Below are 18,141 nucleotides of genomic sequence, written 5' to 3'. Positions count from 1 at the left end.
GTCTCCGAAAGTCTCCAATAACACTAGAAAAAGTCACTAGATTAGTCACTAGTCAATTTTTTGAAAATATGTCGCTAGAGAAGTTTGAATACATGCTAAATAAAGATGGGTGGGCTAAGGCTTAAGTGGGTGTGAACAATGTTGAATGGGTGTAGACAAAGAGGGCTCTCCAATAGTAATACCAAAACATTGAAAGGCGGTTTCCTCAAAAGTGAGTTTACAAGTTGATCAACTTTCAAAGCATAATTACTTTCACGTTGTTTCCTCAAATGCAATGTATGATATATCATTTTGTAGCTCTGAGTCTCTACTTCTAGAAAACAGAAAATTAGAACAAAATTTAGAAAACTGAAATTCAAATTTTTGCTACATAAGACCAAGTCCAGGTTGTGAGTCACATATAAGGTCCCACAGTTGCAGGTGTTGGAGGGGGTGGTGTATTGGACAGGCCAGAGAGGGCCCATCTACAGGTGGTTCATCGCCCCTTGATTCATAATCTCCCCAGCCTCCCCAACACCAAAACCAGCGTCCAGGCGCACCCATGCTCATTGCCCTACAACTCCGTCAACCTCCACCCAATCTTCTCAACCCAGCTCCAATGGCCGGAAGAGGAAGACAGCTGAGGATCCTTTGGACACTGACAGTATGGATGACTTAAAGAAATGGGAGGCACAGGAACAGAAGCAGTGTCAAGCAAAGGCTGTCTATGACAGCCCTTGTACCATGGATGGTGTCTATTCCTGCTGATCAGTCTCCTGTTTGTCTCACACCAAAAACTGTTGTTGTGTGCTTTGTTTTCTTATTCACACATTAGGGTGGTGGGTAATTTAGTAATATGTTTTTGCATGTTTTTTATATTTATTTCCTCATTCACGTTACTGATGTTTTACTTAGATTTTTCTCTTATTTCCACTTTAATCACACTTTTCACCTGTGATAGTAAATAAATATCTAAAAGGTCTGCAAGTCTATTTGTTTGGTTATTTGTACTTGTGGCAGAAAATATTACTGTTTTGAATCAGTCACTCAGTAAAGTTGTACTGCTGTGCGCGTGAGCTATGTAGATGAAGTTAATGTCTTGGGGGGGGGGGGGGTCTGTCCTTATTGTCTACAGCTGGACACTCGCCCATGTACCAAAGCAGGAAGGTTTCCATTGAAAGACCACTACACATTACCATGTACAACCTTGTGTTAAGTAGATGAGTTTAATGTCTCGAGGGTCTAGCCTTATTGCGTACAGCTGGAAGATCCATTCTCACCCATTTACCATAGCAGGAAAATTCTAATTGAAAGGCCACCACCTACACATAACACAATGTTCTGTAAATGTTGAGGGTCGAGCCTCCAGAAAATAAAGAAAAAGAAAACAAGGATGAAATTGTCAGAGACTGGAGTCAGCCAAGTCATAGACCGTTTTCTCTGCTACCACATGGCAAGCGTTACCGGAGAAGGTATGTGTGCACGTTTTTTCAAACCACACTCCAACATTTACTGTAGGGTGCCACATGTGATAACAGCATCCTGGAAAGACACTTAACCTGCTGATGTGAGTAAGTAGTCCTTGAGGTTGTTGCGCACGTCTATAGCAAATCTGATTGCCATTTCTGTCGACCTGTTTCTTGGAACCTGGAGGCCCCTTGTAACACCTGTTACAGCAGGTCCCCAGTGGGTGTGGAGTGGTCAACAAATGTGGGGTGGATGTACCGCGTTGATGAATCTGTGTTGTCAGTGTCTGTGGTGCAAAGGTAATTATGGAAGGCCACGCAGGCATTCACAATGGTCTCAGCTTTCTCTGGGGCAACCCCAAGGGCTCAACCCAGGATCCTCCATCTTGCAGCAACGATACCAAAGCAGTTGTCTGAAACTCTTCTGGCTCTTGAGTGGAAGCAGTTGTAGATCTTCTTGGCTTCTTCAAGGCCAGACAAACCATTGACTAAAATAAGTGTTTTAATTACTATTGAACAGGAACATATAGGCTATCAAATATGTACTGTAACAACTGTGTATGCTTTGGACATAGGCCTCCATTCTCTTATTGGGATGCCAGATCACTTTCATGTGAGGCATATCTTTACAACGTCTGTATTGGTATAATTTTCCAATCATATGTATGTAGTCATATGTATTTAGCGTATCTTACCTGGATATGGTAGGTACCTTGAATCGCAGACTGCCATCAGGATCATTGAGAAAAAGCCCTTGTAGTTGTAGTAATCACTGCCCATCGATAGCTCCTGCACAAAACTGATAATTCCAACGATCCCCCAAAATCTCTGCCGATTTCTGCCCATTGTGCCACGGAGGGATAAGCAACGAATTCCTTTTTTAGGACATGTCAAATAGCATGGTACAAACTGTTGAGATTGCTAGCTTATGTTATAACTCGCAGCCATACTTTGATGTGCGCTGCCACTCGTCAAAAACCGAAGGGTCACAGACAGCCTTTCCGCAGCACTTACTGGCAAGCTGTGAGTTCCCCTGTGCGAGATGTGAGGGGCAAGCCGCTGAAGTTGTAGTTGTAGCCTCTGAAGTTGTAAAATCTGCTAACCAACATCCAAAAATATTGAAAATGTCTTTCCTCGTCAGTGGTTTGCATATGTTGGACAAGAGATGTATTCTCCATTGTCCCCTCTTGTATTGTTCAGTGGACGAACTTGCCATTTTCTCAGTCTTTTTTTCTTTTCTTTTTTTCTCAGTCCCCCCTCCTGAGTAGTAACAGCAGTACAAGCTCTTTCTGTTCAAGCTCTAGCAATTGCAACTCAAAAAGATACATGTTTGCTAAGAACACCAGACTAGCCTGACATGTATCTAGCATTTGTAAAAAAAAAAAAAAATAAAAAGCATTTAACACTGGATCCGGAAGTTCAAAAGTCATCTCTAGCTTGTCAAAAAGAGTGCTTTGGCCCCTCTTGCTTGGGAAGCTACTCTGGATCCCCAACCCCCATAGTGGATATACACTACTCAAGGCGACTTCCTTTCTGGGTGGAAATTAAAATATTCCGCTGCCCCCCCCAAAAAAGACCCCACCCACGTGCATGCACACACATAGATCAATGGAGTGGAGCTTGTAGCCGCCTTAACATCATCCTTACCGTGAGTCATGGTGGTTGCAGAATAATGCTATGGAGATGCTTTTGAGTGGCATGGACTGGGAGACAGGTAAGGATAATGGGACAAATACAGGCAAATCCTTGATGAGAACCTGCTTCAGAGTACAAACGACCTTAGACTGGGGCAAATATTTATGTTCCAACAAGACAATGACCTCAAGCATACAGCCAAAGTAATGCTGGAGTTGCTTCAGAACAAGCATGTGAAAGCCCTTTAGTGTCCCAGCCAAAGCCTAGACTTGAAATCCGATTGAAAATCTGTGGAAAGACTTGAAGATTGCTGTTCACTGCCGCTCCCCATTTGATTTTGATCAAATGTGTTAGGCTCCCCATTAGCCAAGACCAATGGTGACAGCTAGTCTCACTGGGTCTGACACATAACGAAAAATATCTTACATACAACATACTTTACAATTTACATACATTTAAAAACATTAACATGTAGCATGTGTGTGTGTGCATCTATCAGTTACACATACATGTCAGTACATAGACACAACAAGTAGATCACATAGGGGAGAGGTGTTGTGCCATGAGTTGTTGCTTTATTTGTTTTTTGAAACAAGGTTTGCTGTTCACTTACACCAAATAAGAAAAAGGAGTTCCATGCACTCATGGCTATGCATAATATTGTATGTTTCCTTGAATTTGTTCTAGACCTGGGAACTGTGAAAATAACCCTGGTCACATGTCTGGTGGGGTAAGTGTGTGTGTCAGTGTTGTGTATATAAGTTGACTATGCAAACTATTTGGAATTTCCAACACAATGTTCTTACAAAAACAAGAAGTGACGCAGTCAGTCTTTCCTCAACTCTTAGCCAAAAGAGACTGGCATGCATAGTATTAATGTTATCCCTCTGATTACAATGAAGAGCAAGACATACCGCTCAGTTCTGGGTCAGCTGCAGCTTAATTAGGTCTTCATTTGCAGCATTTTACCATAAGACTGGACAATAATCAAGATAAGATAAAACTAGAGCCTGCAGGACTTGCTTTGTGAAGTATGGTGTCAAAAAAGCAGAGCATCTCTTTATTATGGACAGACCACTCCCAATCTTTACAACTATTGAATCTATATGGTTTGACCATCAAAAAGTGTACAATCTAAGGTAACACCAAGTAATTTGTTCAACAGCCACACATTCATATCCAGATTCAGTTGAGGTCTAGAACTTAGGGAATGATTTGTACCAAATACAATGCTCCTACTTTTAGAGATTTTCAGGATCAGTTTATTGCTGACCACCCATTCCAAAACTGACCGCAACTCTTTGTTAAGGCTTTCAGTGACTTCATTACCTGTGGTTGCTGATGCGTATATGGTTGAATCATCAGCATATATGGACACACATGCTTTGTTGAATGCCAGTGGCACGTCATTGGTAAAACATTGAAAATAGTAGAGGGCCTAGAAAGCTGTCCTGTGGTATACCACACTTTACATGTTTAACATTAGAAAAGCTTCCATTAAAGAAAACCCTCTAAGTTCTATGAGATAGATTGCCATATCCTGGATTCAGAGCTGAGGTTGAAAATCCATAACACATACAGATTATGGTTAATAATATCAAAAGCTGCACTGAAATCTAACAGTGCAGCTCCCACAATCTTCTTATCAATTTCTTTCAACCACTCATCAGTCATTTGTGTCAGTACAGTACATGTTGAGTGCCCTTTTCTATAAGCATGCTGAAAGTCCTCAGGTAATTTGTTTACAGAGAAATAGCATTGTATTTGGTCCCTCCCAAAAAATCCAACAGTGTGCTAAGAGCTGGCAGCAAGCTGATAGGTCTGCTGTTAGAACCATCAAAGGCCACTTTACCACTCCTGGGTAGCGGAATGACTTTGGCTTCCCTCCAGGCCTGAGGACAAAGAAATTCCTCTAGGCTCAGATTAAAGATATGACAGGAGTGGCTATAGAGTCATCTACCATCCTCAGTACCTTTCCATCTAAGCTGTCATTGCCAAGAGCTATGTCATTATTGATCGATAACAATAATTCTTCCACCTCTTCCACACTAACTTTACAAAATTCAAACTTACAATGCTTTCATTATTAGTTTTTTTATGCATGAGTACGATGGCTCACTGTTCATCGTTGGCAATTCCTTTCTAAATTTTCCCACTTTGCCAATGAAGTAATCATTAAAATCATTGGCAACATCAAATGGTTTTGTGACGAATATGTGACGATTAAGCCATCTGATTCGATGAAAGATGGAGTTGAATTTGTCTTTCTGCCCATAATTTCATTTAAATTAATGATTTTTTTTTTACCATCATTCTTTATATAATTGATCTTGGCTTCATAACTTAACAGAGCTTGAGAAAATCTGCAAGGAAGAATGTGAGAAAATCCCAGAATCCAGATATGCAAAGCTGATACAGACATACCCAAGATGACTCAAATCTGTCATCACCGCCAAAGGTGCTTCTATAAAGAAGACTTGTGTAATTGAGATGTTTCTGAATTTAATTTCAATGAATTTGCACAAATTTCTAAAACCATGTTTTCATTATGGGGTATCGTGGGTGAGTTAAAACATTTTTTTAATCCATTTTGAATTCAGACTGTAACAACAAAATGTGGAATAAGTCAAGGGGTATGAATATATATATATATTTTTTTTACCCCGTTTTTCGTGGTATCCAATTGTTAGTAGCTACTGACTTGTCTCATCGCTACAACTCCCGTACGGGCTCGGGGGGGGGCGAAGGTTGAAAGTAATGCGTCCTCCGATACACAATCCAACCAAGCCGCACTGCTTCTTAACACAGCACGCATCCAACCCATAAGCACCAATGTGTCAGAGGAAACACGGTGCACCTGGCAACCTTGGTTAGCGTGCACTGCGCCCGGCCCGCTGGTGCGTGATGAGACAAGGATATCCCTACCGGCCAAGCCCTCCCTAACCCAGAAGACACTAGGCCAATTGTGCGTCAACACACGGACCTCCCGGTCGCGACCGGTTACGACAGCCTGGGCGCGAACCCAGAGTCTCTGGTGGCACAGCTGCCACTGTAGTACAGCGCCCTTAACCACTGCGCCACCCGGCTATGAATACTTTTTGAAGGCACTGTATGTTGCATCACTTCTTCATCGGTATTGCTGTCACAGAAATGCAGGGCTCTGAAATGAACCGATGGGAATTTTTATGTGAGCAGATAGTTCACAGAACACCCTCTACGTGCTACATTTGAATAATTGCTCAAAGACAAAACCACTGACTTTTATAGCCAGACACATGGTTATAAGCTTTTATTTTGCTTGTCAGGGAGATTTATTTTGGTCATTCATTGTGACAGACATTTTGAGTCCTCCTAAATCATTGAGGACCTTAGATATCAAGCTTTCAATTATTTATACATTTTTATATGTGATTAATAGTGTCAATTACGGCACTATTCAGTATACAGAGATTAGATTTTTTTTAGCATCCAATTACATTCTGCTCTTAGATCTACCATAGTTCTTGGGATACTGTCTGTAACCCCATGGCTAGGGTTCCAAAATTGTTATTCGGCTGTCCCAATAGGAGAACCCTTTTTGGTTCCAGGTAGAAAGAACCCTTTTAGGTTTGAGATGCACACACGCTCCTTTTTAATTTAGTAGACAATTATTCCTACAGATTTGCAGTCCCTACAGTTGTGTATTGCTCATTCAATGATCAAACCCCAACTGTGGTATTATTAGCTGTCTGTTCTAACCAACTGAGCTAACTCGCCCCAAAGCAAGTGTAAAAACCTGGAGGACAGAACAACTAAGTCTAAAGAAGAGCAAAGGTCAGTGAAGCCCAGCAGAGCTGCTGAGGCCGAGGGCCAGTACATATCAAGTGAATTAAAACTGATGTGTGACCTTCACAAAACACATCAGAGCACAACAGTAAAGGAGAGCTCTAATCCCCCAGGTATCCCCTGGGTAGCCTAGCTACTGTGGCAGCAGGCGAAAAGGGCCAATGTGAATTTTAAGAACAGTCAAATCAATAGTCAAATCATGACTTAATTCTCACTTCCGAGGGAATAAACCAGAGTACAATAATGCAGTATTTAAGGTTAAAAAAAGAAACCGGCACAAGAACACAAGTCAGTCAGCTAGATAAGCAAAACAGGGGTTGAGTGAAGACGCTGAACATCTTTTGAGGGCCTCCTTAATAATATTTGCTGGAGTACATTGAGACTTCCTAAACTAGAAGAAACACACACGTGCATTTAACAAAGGAGAATACAGGTATCAGGGGAGCAGAAAGCAGGTGGGCATAACATAGGCTTAGTGTACTTTATTGCTCAACATCAACCTTTCGATAATTCACTGAAAACAAGTTTTTAAAATAAAAAAAGTTATGTAACTGTTCTGGCGCTATATTGATCTGTCACTCCAACTAAAACAGCATGCTTGTTGAGGAGGGGGATTATCATTGTTGGTGCAGACGGACCACAAAAGAGAATTTCGGCAGCAAAAAAAAGGTGACTAATTGTAACATTTGTCTGGATGCCATTTTTTGGTTTTGAAAATGCTATACCTATGCTATTTTAGGAGCCGGATGCAAGCTCTGACTGTGCATGACTTATGGAGAATAACTAGCTAGCAAAACATTCAGTACATGACTCACTCATGTATCAGCTAAATAATGTGATAACCATTCATATTAAGCCTCTTCACGCATTATTCTAGTACGGTAGCTGACGACTCAACTCCTCGATTTACCATGAAGATGAGCGGCGAATAGTATGGGTGGACTGGAGCTCCGATGTCACATAAAATTACGTTTTATAAAGAAAATACTAATTTCAGCACACAAAGAATAGCCCGCAATTACACAGAACAATGGCATATGTAATTGGAGGCTATTCTTTGGGTGCTGAAATCAGTAGTTGTATTTTCTTAAATCGAGAAGATTGAAATACTGCTAGTTTTAATAACCGATAACTGATACCTAGTTTTTTGTCAGCATGCTAGGCTAGCTAATGCTATATGCAGGCCATTGGATCAGAGATTTGGATATAATGATGAGATGCCAATGCCTCCACCCTAACAATGGGATATATTGTCCATAGAGCGGAACGGCGGGCTGTCAAGCTCCTGCCTGTTCCTCTCTATGGATTGGTGGATAAAACTTTTTTAAATATTCGATGTGGGATGTTGATGTCAACTGCCTGTATTCAATGGAGAGAGATAGTATGCTACTAGCCTCATGTCATGAATATGCATAGCCATCGAGACAACTCCTATATGAGGAGTTTTTTCTCAAAGTTGCTAGGATGTTACACTTGTAACAACCTAAGCATTACAAAACTTCCAAACCTCAAGTAGCAAATAAGCGATAACATTTTCTGTCGACCAAATTCGACACTCTCATTGACCTCCATACAAAACTCCTCACTTGGTGAGCAAAATAAACAAAATAACGCCAAGTCTCCATTCTCTATTACTCCTCAGCTGAGTTCACATTTAGGTCGCAAATGTTGAGGATTTGTTTGCCGGCGCAAGTCTAGACAGCATTAGCTCTATAATGCCTACAACAGTGAAGTCCGCTAGGTGCATCTCTACAGCATGGGCATATCTCTGGGTGAAGTGGACATCCCCATGCATGCATCTTATCAAAATATGACTAATTCAGTAGTACACCATCCCATTCTCTGGGCTCTGGCTGCAATCATAACCAGTAGCATCTACCAGGAATAATTAATCATAACCAGTAGTATCTACCAGGAATAATGAATCATAACCAGTAGTATCTACCAGGAATAATGAATCATAACCAGTAGTATCTACCAGGAATAATGAATCATAACCAGTAGTATCTACCAGGAATAATGAATCATAACCAGTGGTATCTATCTGAGGGGCCCCTGTGTTGAGGATTGTAATATTTGTGTTGTGGAGAAATGACCAGGCAGGAGACGGGAGTACAGTTAGTTTTCGTTTAGTCAAAACCCCTCGTGCTCTACAGTTCGCGGCACCCCAGTGCGCATGTGCATTTCCTATTAGATGTAGTAACGTAACACTGCCGTAACACATCGAAATAATTTGAAATGGTCAGTGATCTGTTTATTGACATGGCTTTCGAAGACTTTAGAAAGGCAGGGCAGGATGGATATAGGCCTGTAACAGTTTGGGTCTAGAGTGTCGCCCCCTTTGAAGAGGGGGATGACCGTGGCAGATTTCCAATCTTTAGGGATCTCGGACGATACAAAAGAGAGGTTGAACAGACTGGTAATAGGGGTTGCAACAATCTGCTATCTGGATTTGGGTGAACGAGAAGCTGGGGAGGCTTGGGTAAGTTGCTGCAGGGGGGTGCGTAGCCAGGAGGAAAGCATGGTCAGCCGTAGAAAAATGCTTATTGAAATTCTCAATTATTGGTGGTGACAGTGTTACCTAGCCTCAGTGCAGTTGGCAGCTGGGAGGAGGTGCTCTTATTCTCCATGGACTTTACAGTGTGCCAAAACATTTGAGTTTGAGCTACAGGACGCAAATTTCTGTTTAATAAAGCTAGCCTTTGCTTTCCTGACTGACTGCGTGTATTGGTTCCTGACTTCCCTGAAAAGTTGCATATCGTGGGGATTATTTGATGCTAGTGCAGTCCGCCACAGGATGTTTTTGTGCTTGTCGATGGCAGTCAGGTCTGGAGTGAACCAAGGGCTATATCTGTTCTTAGTTCTACATTTTTTGAAAGGGGCGTGCTTATTTAAGATGGTGAGGAAATTAATTTTAAGGAATGACCAGGCATCCTCGACTGATGGGATGAGGTCAATATCCTTCCAGGATACCCGGGCCAGGTCGATTAGAAAGGCCTGCACGCAGAAGTGTTTTAGGGAGTGTTTGACACTGATGAGGGGTGGTCGTTTGACCACAGACCCATAGCGGATGCAGGCAATGAGGCAGTGATCGCTGAGATCTTGATTGAAAACAGCAGTGGTGTATTTGGATGGCAAGTTGGTCAGGATAATATCTATGAGGGTGCCCATGTTTACGGATTTAGGGTTGTACCTGGTGGATGAGAGCTTGTTTATTTGGTCAAAACACTTTTGCTGTTAATGTCACTAATCGATGCCAATCTTCAGGACCTTAATTGGCACAATATACATAATCCTGTTGATGTAATCATCACTAATGTTTTTGCGTGTGTGAAACAGTGACCAGGTCAAAATGTCCCTTGTATGTAGGCACCACAGGAATCCTAGTGCAGGAGATTAAACATGTCTTCAAAATCATCACAAAGGAGGACAAACTGAAATGTTTGTACACCACATTTCGGTAACTTTGTTTAGGTACCTGTTCAGTCTGCTGTTATTGAACTGTTTTTCAACTGCCAAACTGACATTCAATTTACTGACTTATCTCTCCTTATTCTGCAGTTATACCAAGCGAAACAGCCGTGAAGATTGATGTCTTTGTCTCCCATATCTACGGCAGCAAGTTTAAACTCAGCTCAAGCGAACAATCGGCTTTTAAAGTCAAAGGAATTATAGACCTGTGATGGTGTTGATGGAGTACAGTACCACCTGTGCAAATGACAATGATGAGTGACGACCTGACCTGCAACTGCAGGTGGAGAAATAAGACTGAGCTCAGACACTCAAAGTACAGAGAAGTAAACAGCTCCTGTCAGGATCTATAATAAGGACTCTCACCATCTTCAATTCTTATTTTCAAGTCATACGGGAACCTCAGCATCTATTTTGGATGCAAGCCCTGTTCTATATCATTTCGTACTGTGGCAAAGACAGGAGACCTGACAGACTCAAAGCAATCAAAACATAGTTGTGATTAGAGAGCATTTGTGTTGGTATTTTCCTTTTTTGTAAACGTATCCATTGATGGGTCAATGCTTTTACATAATTGTAAATACATTATGATCGCTTTTCAGTTTTGAGCAACACCACCTATATCCACAAGGTGGCACTAAATCCTTTTTCTTCCTCAATGTATGTACAATAAACATATTGTCACGCCTTGGTCATTGTATCCTGTGTTTTTGTTATATGTTTGGGTAGGCCAGGGTGTGACATGGGTTTATATGTTGTATTTCGTATTGGGGTTTGTATTAATTGGGAGTGTGTATTATTAGGGGTGTGGCTAGTTAGGCTTGGCTGCCTGAGGCGATTCCTAATTGGAGTCAGCTGATTTTAGTTGTCTCGGATTGGGAACCGTATTTAGGTAGCCTGAGTGCGCGTTGTATTTCGTGGGTGATTGTACCTGTCTTAGTGTTAGTCACCAGATAGGCTGTATTAGTTTCACTTGTTTGTTGTTTTTGTATTTTCAGTTATTTCATGTACCGCATTATTCTTCATTAAAAGTCATGAGTAACCTACACGCTGCATTTCGGTCTGACTCACTTCAAACAACAGACAACTTCATTACAGAATCACCCACCACCATTCACAGACCGAGCAGCGTGTGAACTGGCAGGATCTAAAGGAGGACGTTATGGACGGCAGAAGCAAGGAGTATACTACGTGGGAAGAAATCGACAGGTGGGCGGCCGACCCAGAGCGAGTGCAGGAGCCCGCCTGGGATTCCCTACAGCAATGCGAGGAGGGCTACAGGCGAATCGAATCAACGAAAAAGACACGCCGGAAAAAGGAGAGGCGCTGGTTTAAACAGGCAGCGACAGCTGGAGCAGCAAAGGGAGGATGAATTATTTGGAGAATGGACATGGGAAGACGTGTTGGATGGTAAAGGTTGTTACACTTGGGAGGAGATATTGGCCGGAAGAGATCGCCTCCCATGGGAACAGGTGGAGGCACTAAGGAGAGCAGAGGCAGCGGGAGATAGGAGCCGACGATACGAGGGAACACGGTTGGCAAGGAAACCGGAAAAACAGCCCAAAAAAATTATTGGGGGGGAGCTAGAAGGGAGAATAGTTATGCCAGGTAGGAGACCTGCGCATACTCCCTATGCTCACTGTTGGGCTAGAGAGACCGGGCAGGCACCGTGTTATGCTATGGAGCGCACGGTGTTTTCAGTGCGGGAGCATAGCCCGGTGAGGCACATACCAGCTCTTCCTATTGGCCGGGCTAGAGTGGGCATCGAGCCAGGTAAGCTTGGGCAGCCTCGGTGCTCGAAAGAGCTCCAGTGCGCCTGCACGGTCCGGTCTATCCAGAGCCACCTCTACACACCAGTCCTCCGGTAGCAGCTCCCCGCACCAGGCTTCCTGTGCGTGTCCTCACGCCAGTACCACCAGTTCCAGCACCACGCACCAGGCCTCCAGTGCGCCTCGCCTGTTCAGCGCAACCAGTGCTTTTCTCCCCTCCTGCGCTATCGGAGTCTCCCGCCTGTTTAGCACAGCCAGAGCCTTTCTCCTCTCCTGCGCTGCCGGAGTCTCCTGTCTGTCCAGCGCCACCAGTGCTACCAGTCGGCCCAGCGCGTCCAGTGCGCCTCGCCTGTTCAGCGCAGCCAGAGCTTTTCTCCTCTCCTGCACTGTTGGAGTCTCCCGCCTGTTTAGTGCAGCCAGAGCCTTTCTCCTCTCCTGCGCTGCCGGAGTCTCCTGTCTGTCCAGCGCCACCAGTGCTACCAGTCGGCCCAAGCGCGTCCAGTGCGCCTCGCCTGTTCAGCGCAGCCAGAGCCTTTCTCCTCTCTTGCGCTGCCGGAGTCTCCTGTCTGCCCAGCGCCGCAAGTCGGCCCAGCGTCACCAGTCTGCCAGGATCCGCCAGAAGTGCCAATCTGCCAAGATCTTCTAGATCGGCCAGACAACCTTAATCATCCAGGTCCACCAGCCAGCCAGGATTTACCGGAGCCTACTACCTGCCTGAGCTTCCTCTCAGTACTGAGCTTCCTTTCAGTACTAGGCTTCCTCTCTGTACTGGGCTCCCTCTCAGTACCGGGCTTCCCCTCAGTACTGGGCTGCTTCGGTCCCGGGCTGCCCCTCTGTCCCGGGCTGCCCCTCTGTCCCGGGCTGCCCCTCTGTCCCGGGCTGCCCCTCTGTCCCGGGCTGCCCCTCTGTCCCGGGCTGCCCCTCTGTCCCGGGCTGCCCCTCTGTCCCGGGCTGCCCCTCTGTCCCGGGCTGCCCCTCTGTCCCGAGCTGCCCCTCTGTCCCGAGCTGCCCCTCTGTCCCGAGCTGCTCCTCGGTCCCGAGCTGCCCCTCAGTTATGTGGGGATCAGGGTGAGGACTATTAGGCCATGGTCGGCGGAGAAGGTGGATTATCCTAGGACGCGAAGGGGAGGAACTAGGACATTTATGGAGTGGGGTCCACGTCGCAAGCCAGAACCGCCACCATGGACAGACGCCCACCCGGACCCTCCCTATGCTCTTGAGGTGCGTCCCGGAGTCCGCACCTTAGGGTGGGGGGGGTTCTGTCACGCCTTGGTCATTGTATCTTATGTTTTTGTTATATGTTTGGGTAGGCCAGGGTGTGACATGGGTTTATATGTTGTATTTCGTATTGAGGTTTGTATTAATTGGGAGTGTGTATTATTAGGGGTGTGGCTAGTTAGGCTTGGCTGCCTGAGGCGATTCCTAATTGGAGTCAGCTGATTTTAGTTGTCTCGGATTGGGAACCGTATTTAGGTAGCCTGAGTGCGCGTTGTATTTCGTGGGTGATTGTACCTGTCTTAGTGTTAGTCACCAGATAGGCTGTATTAGTTTCACTCGTTTGTTGTTTTTGTATTTTCAGTTATTTCATGTACCGCATTATTCTTCATTAAAAGTCATGAGTAACCTACACGCTGCATTTCGGTCTGACTCACTTCAAACAACAGACGAACTTCATTACACATATCTATCTCCTTGCATTTGTGTCAAATTACAGGTTACATTTACTTGATAACATAGTTTGAAGTAACACAATGAGTTACAATATAATCATACTACTATGTGGAATCTGAAGATGCTTAATTTGCCAGTCATTTGGGAATTTCCTAGTTGGCCAACATTTTCTGAGGTACCTGTTGTTGGTTATCAATTGAAATAACACAGGTACTGGTAACATTGCTGATCTGAATAGTTCAATTGGTAGTTGGGTTGCATTGACAAGTAGGTCTCTTTTATTGTTGGCTTTTGGATAGCTCATATTCATTTTTTTATTAACCATGAGTGATTTTATGAATAAGAACTTTTTATGCTATAACAATAATGTCTGTTTTGTAAAATATTGTTACATTTTATTTCCCTATACATTTTCCCAGTAAAAAGCCTACCCCTGTTCTAAGTAGTGTGTGGATGCATGAGATTTCATTGATTGGGCATGGGGGGGGGGGGGGGGGGTGAGACAGACTGGAAGTGAAAAACTAAACGTCATCACTTCTTCACTGGGACTTCAAATATGCTTTCTGTTCTTTCTTTTCACAAGGTGTAAGGTCTTGGTCAAAAGGGCTGGTGTATCAGTCCATACAATGCAACATGTACGTCTATGACCATTTTTGATGCTGCAAAAAGCATACATATAATTAAAGCCCCGTATATTTAATATTCAAGTCCAATGTTTCTTGCATGCAAAAGTGCTGTCGATTTTTGTCCTGCCCTAGTGACTTGGCATTCTATGCTAAAAAATACCCATACTGCGACATTGTTTTCCCTCATAAAAACCACAGGATGCACAGTAACCAGATTTCACAATTTAAAAAAAATCCACATCTGTATTCTTCTAAAGCGCAATGCTTGTTGGAAATCTGTCGTCTTTGTCATGGTATAATGGTCAGTAATAGTATTCCTTGAAACAAACTGTACAATCATCTAGTGTTTTTTTCTACTGAAAAAAAAGCCAACCTTATCAGCTGTAATAGTTCAATGATACACATCATGCTTGAGCTAACACAACACAATTACATTGTTTACGCATTCTTTTGGTGAGATGGAGATGGTTGTGTTTTATATGGCAAATTTGTGCGTTGGCTTTTTTAATCTTCTTGTTCCATCATAATGTGGCCTGAGAAGACACCCCTACTGAAGGAAATCCCTTGTGATTTTTTAAAATTGTGATGACATTACATTTTTCAGGCATTATTGCTTCCGCATCAGAAGTTGGTCTTCGTGTAGGCCAATATTTAAGTGTAATGCCCGAGATGTTTATATATTGGCACGTGTGGTTAGGCCTGAGACAAAGTCGAGGCAAGCCGTGCCAACAAATCCTCCAAAGACACCGGCTTCGACGGCTTTGTTACCTTCATACAACAGGTTACCAACATATTCAAATAATGATTTACATATTTTAATTAAAAACAGTTTTATGAATTTATTAATAGTATTTATTTCTTCCACAATAAATAGTCCCAACACAAATGTAGGGTTGCTACCCAAGCTGGCTGGTCATTTGTTCTATCGGTTCAGTTGCCAGAGAAGCGACCCAGTCGTTCAGTCTTTTTGTTCTGTATCCTTCGTTATAAATGTTCCTTTGCCATACTGGCTGGCAATGTTCTTATCCCTTGCTTGCTAGCTAGCCAACTACGGCTAACTTACAGTCACATCACACATTGCAGACAGAATAACAGCAAAGTAGCTGCATTTGCATTTGTTAAAGCAGTTTTCTAGTGACATTTATTTGGATACATCCATAACAATGAGCTACAGAGGCGCAATTTCACCTGGCATAGAAAATGTACTCAGGATACTGTTGTTCAGAGGAGCTAGCCAACAACACAGCCACAGTAACACAATCACTTCAAACGGAAGCTGGAAAGACTGCAAACTTGCTGCACTTCATTTAGTTTGACCATTTTTCAATTGACATTGTTTTGTATATATCCATAAAAATGATGCCAGGTGATTCATGAGAAACTGGCTGAGAAACGCTGCCTGCCTGTCTGTCTCGTCCCGGCTCCCGACATGTTCCTTACTATGGGACAGCAGGATATCCAATTTGAATATTGAAACAATGTTGCGAATGTCAGAGAGACAGACAGCAAGGTTTATACAAAAAAACAACTAAATGTTACTCTAAAGCAAATGTGAGATAATGTCAAGATGCTTTTTAGAGTGGAGATCAAGTTTATAAATTGACTGGCTGGGCGGATGAGACAGTGGATTGTGCAGTCAGATGGAACAGAGTAATAAACAGGCATAGATTTAGCGGTGGTAAATTGTGAAATAGGCACCGGCTGGAATGTGGTTTTAACCAATCAGCATTCAGGATTAGACCCACCCATTGTATAACCTAGTTTAAGCAACATTCCATAAGAGTGATCAATCAAGAGAATACTTTCTCATACTACCCGAAACCTGATACTCTCTAATATTTGCAGTTTTCCCTGGAGCGAAAATCTGATCAACATACCAGCAACTATGATTTCTGTTTTTCCATTCAATGCTTCTTGTCAATTATAGCAAATATATTTTTTGGTTTTTCAGTTGCAACCATTATCTAGTATCACTAACCATCACAATTATATTCCTCTAATTTATAGCCATGTGGTTTATTTCCTATCGTTACATTGTTATTAATATTTCTGCCTAAAGCTGGAATCCTAAACTGCTACATAAATGTTTGGACCTATAAATTAATGATATACTTTGAACGGGCTATGGTAGTAGGCTGTGGTGTATTTAAGTAAAACTACTTTAAAGTACTCTTTAAATAGTTTTGGGGGGTATCTGTATTGTACTATTTATATTTTTGCCAACTTTTACTCTTACTTCACTACATTTCTAAAGAAAATAATATACTTTTACTCCATACATTTTCCCTGACACCCAAAAGTGCTCGTTGCATTTTGACAGGAAAATGGTCCAATTCACACACTTATCTAGAAAACATCACTGGTCATCCCTACGGCTTCTGATCTGTTAGACACATTATACACAAATGCTTGTTTGTAAATTATGTGTTAGTTAGTGTGCTCCTGGCTATCTATCCGTCAATAAAAATGTAAATACAATTTTGCCATCTGGTTTGTTTAATATAAGGAATTTAAAATGATTTATACTTGTACTTTTGATACTTATGTACATTTTAGCAATTCCATTTACTTTTGATACATAAGTATATTTAAAAACAAATACTTTTAGACTTTTCCTCAAGTAGAATTTTACAGGGTGACTATCACTTTTACTTGAGTAATTTTCTATTAAGTTATCTTTACTTTTACTCAAGTATGACAATTGAGTACTTTTTACACCACTGGTAGTAGGTGCCAGGTGCACCGGTTTAAGTATGTCAAGAACTGCAATGCTGCTGGGTTTTTCACTCAATAGTTTCCCATCTATATAAAAAAATGGTCCATTAAAAGGGGGTGCAGGTCAATTTCGGATGGTGTTCTTAATGTTTTGTATACTCGGCCTCAATTCGCCAGGGCATGGACTCGACAAGGTGTCAAGCGTTCCACAAGGTGCTGGCCCATGTTGACTCCAATACTTCCCACAGTTGTGTAACGTTGGCTGGATGTCCTTTGGGTGGTGGAACATTCTTAATAGACACGGAAAACTCTTGAGTCTGAAAAACCCAGCAGCGTTCAAAGGCACTTAAAACTTTTGTCTTTCCCATTCACCCTCTGAATGGCACATATACACAATCCATGTCTCAAGGCTTAAAACACTTTCTTTAACCTGTCTCCTGCCCTTCATCAACACTGATTGAAGTGGATTTAACAAGTGAGATCAATAAAGGATCATAGCTTTCACCTGGATTTACCTGGTCAGTCTATGTCATGGAAAGAGCAGGTGTTAATGTTTTGTACACTCATACCCACTGATTATTGAATAATAGAACTTAGAAATTCCACATGAGCTTAGTTCAACTGTTTTGTTTTCCAATGTTTGCAAACAATGTAAATGTAAACTGTGTAGCCTCAAAACATGGTTAAAACTATAATTTTGATAGCATAGATGGTCAGTCCTTGCATCCATAACTATGTCTATGAATTTGAGAGTGTTTACATTTCTCCAAGGCCCGTCCCTCAGCTTTTTACCAAAACACAGGCGAGATGACAGCTTTGTTATTGTTTCAATTAAGGATGCTAGCTTTAATGCTGTCCAACAGTTTGTTTTCTGTGATGTATTAATAGTCATAGAATTAGCAATACTGTTGTTCACTGTAATTTAATAGGATCTCTATGCTCCGAGTCACATCCCATCATCTTTGGGAGACTGGTATTGCCTGT

The sequence above is a fragment of the Oncorhynchus gorbuscha genome, linkage group LG05 (assembly GCF_021184085.1).
Source record: "Oncorhynchus gorbuscha isolate QuinsamMale2020 ecotype Even-year linkage group LG05, OgorEven_v1.0, whole genome shotgun sequence".
Lineage (NCBI taxonomy): Eukaryota > Metazoa > Chordata > Actinopteri > Salmoniformes > Salmonidae > Oncorhynchus > Oncorhynchus gorbuscha.
Note: the sequence above shows the minus strand (reverse complement) of the source record.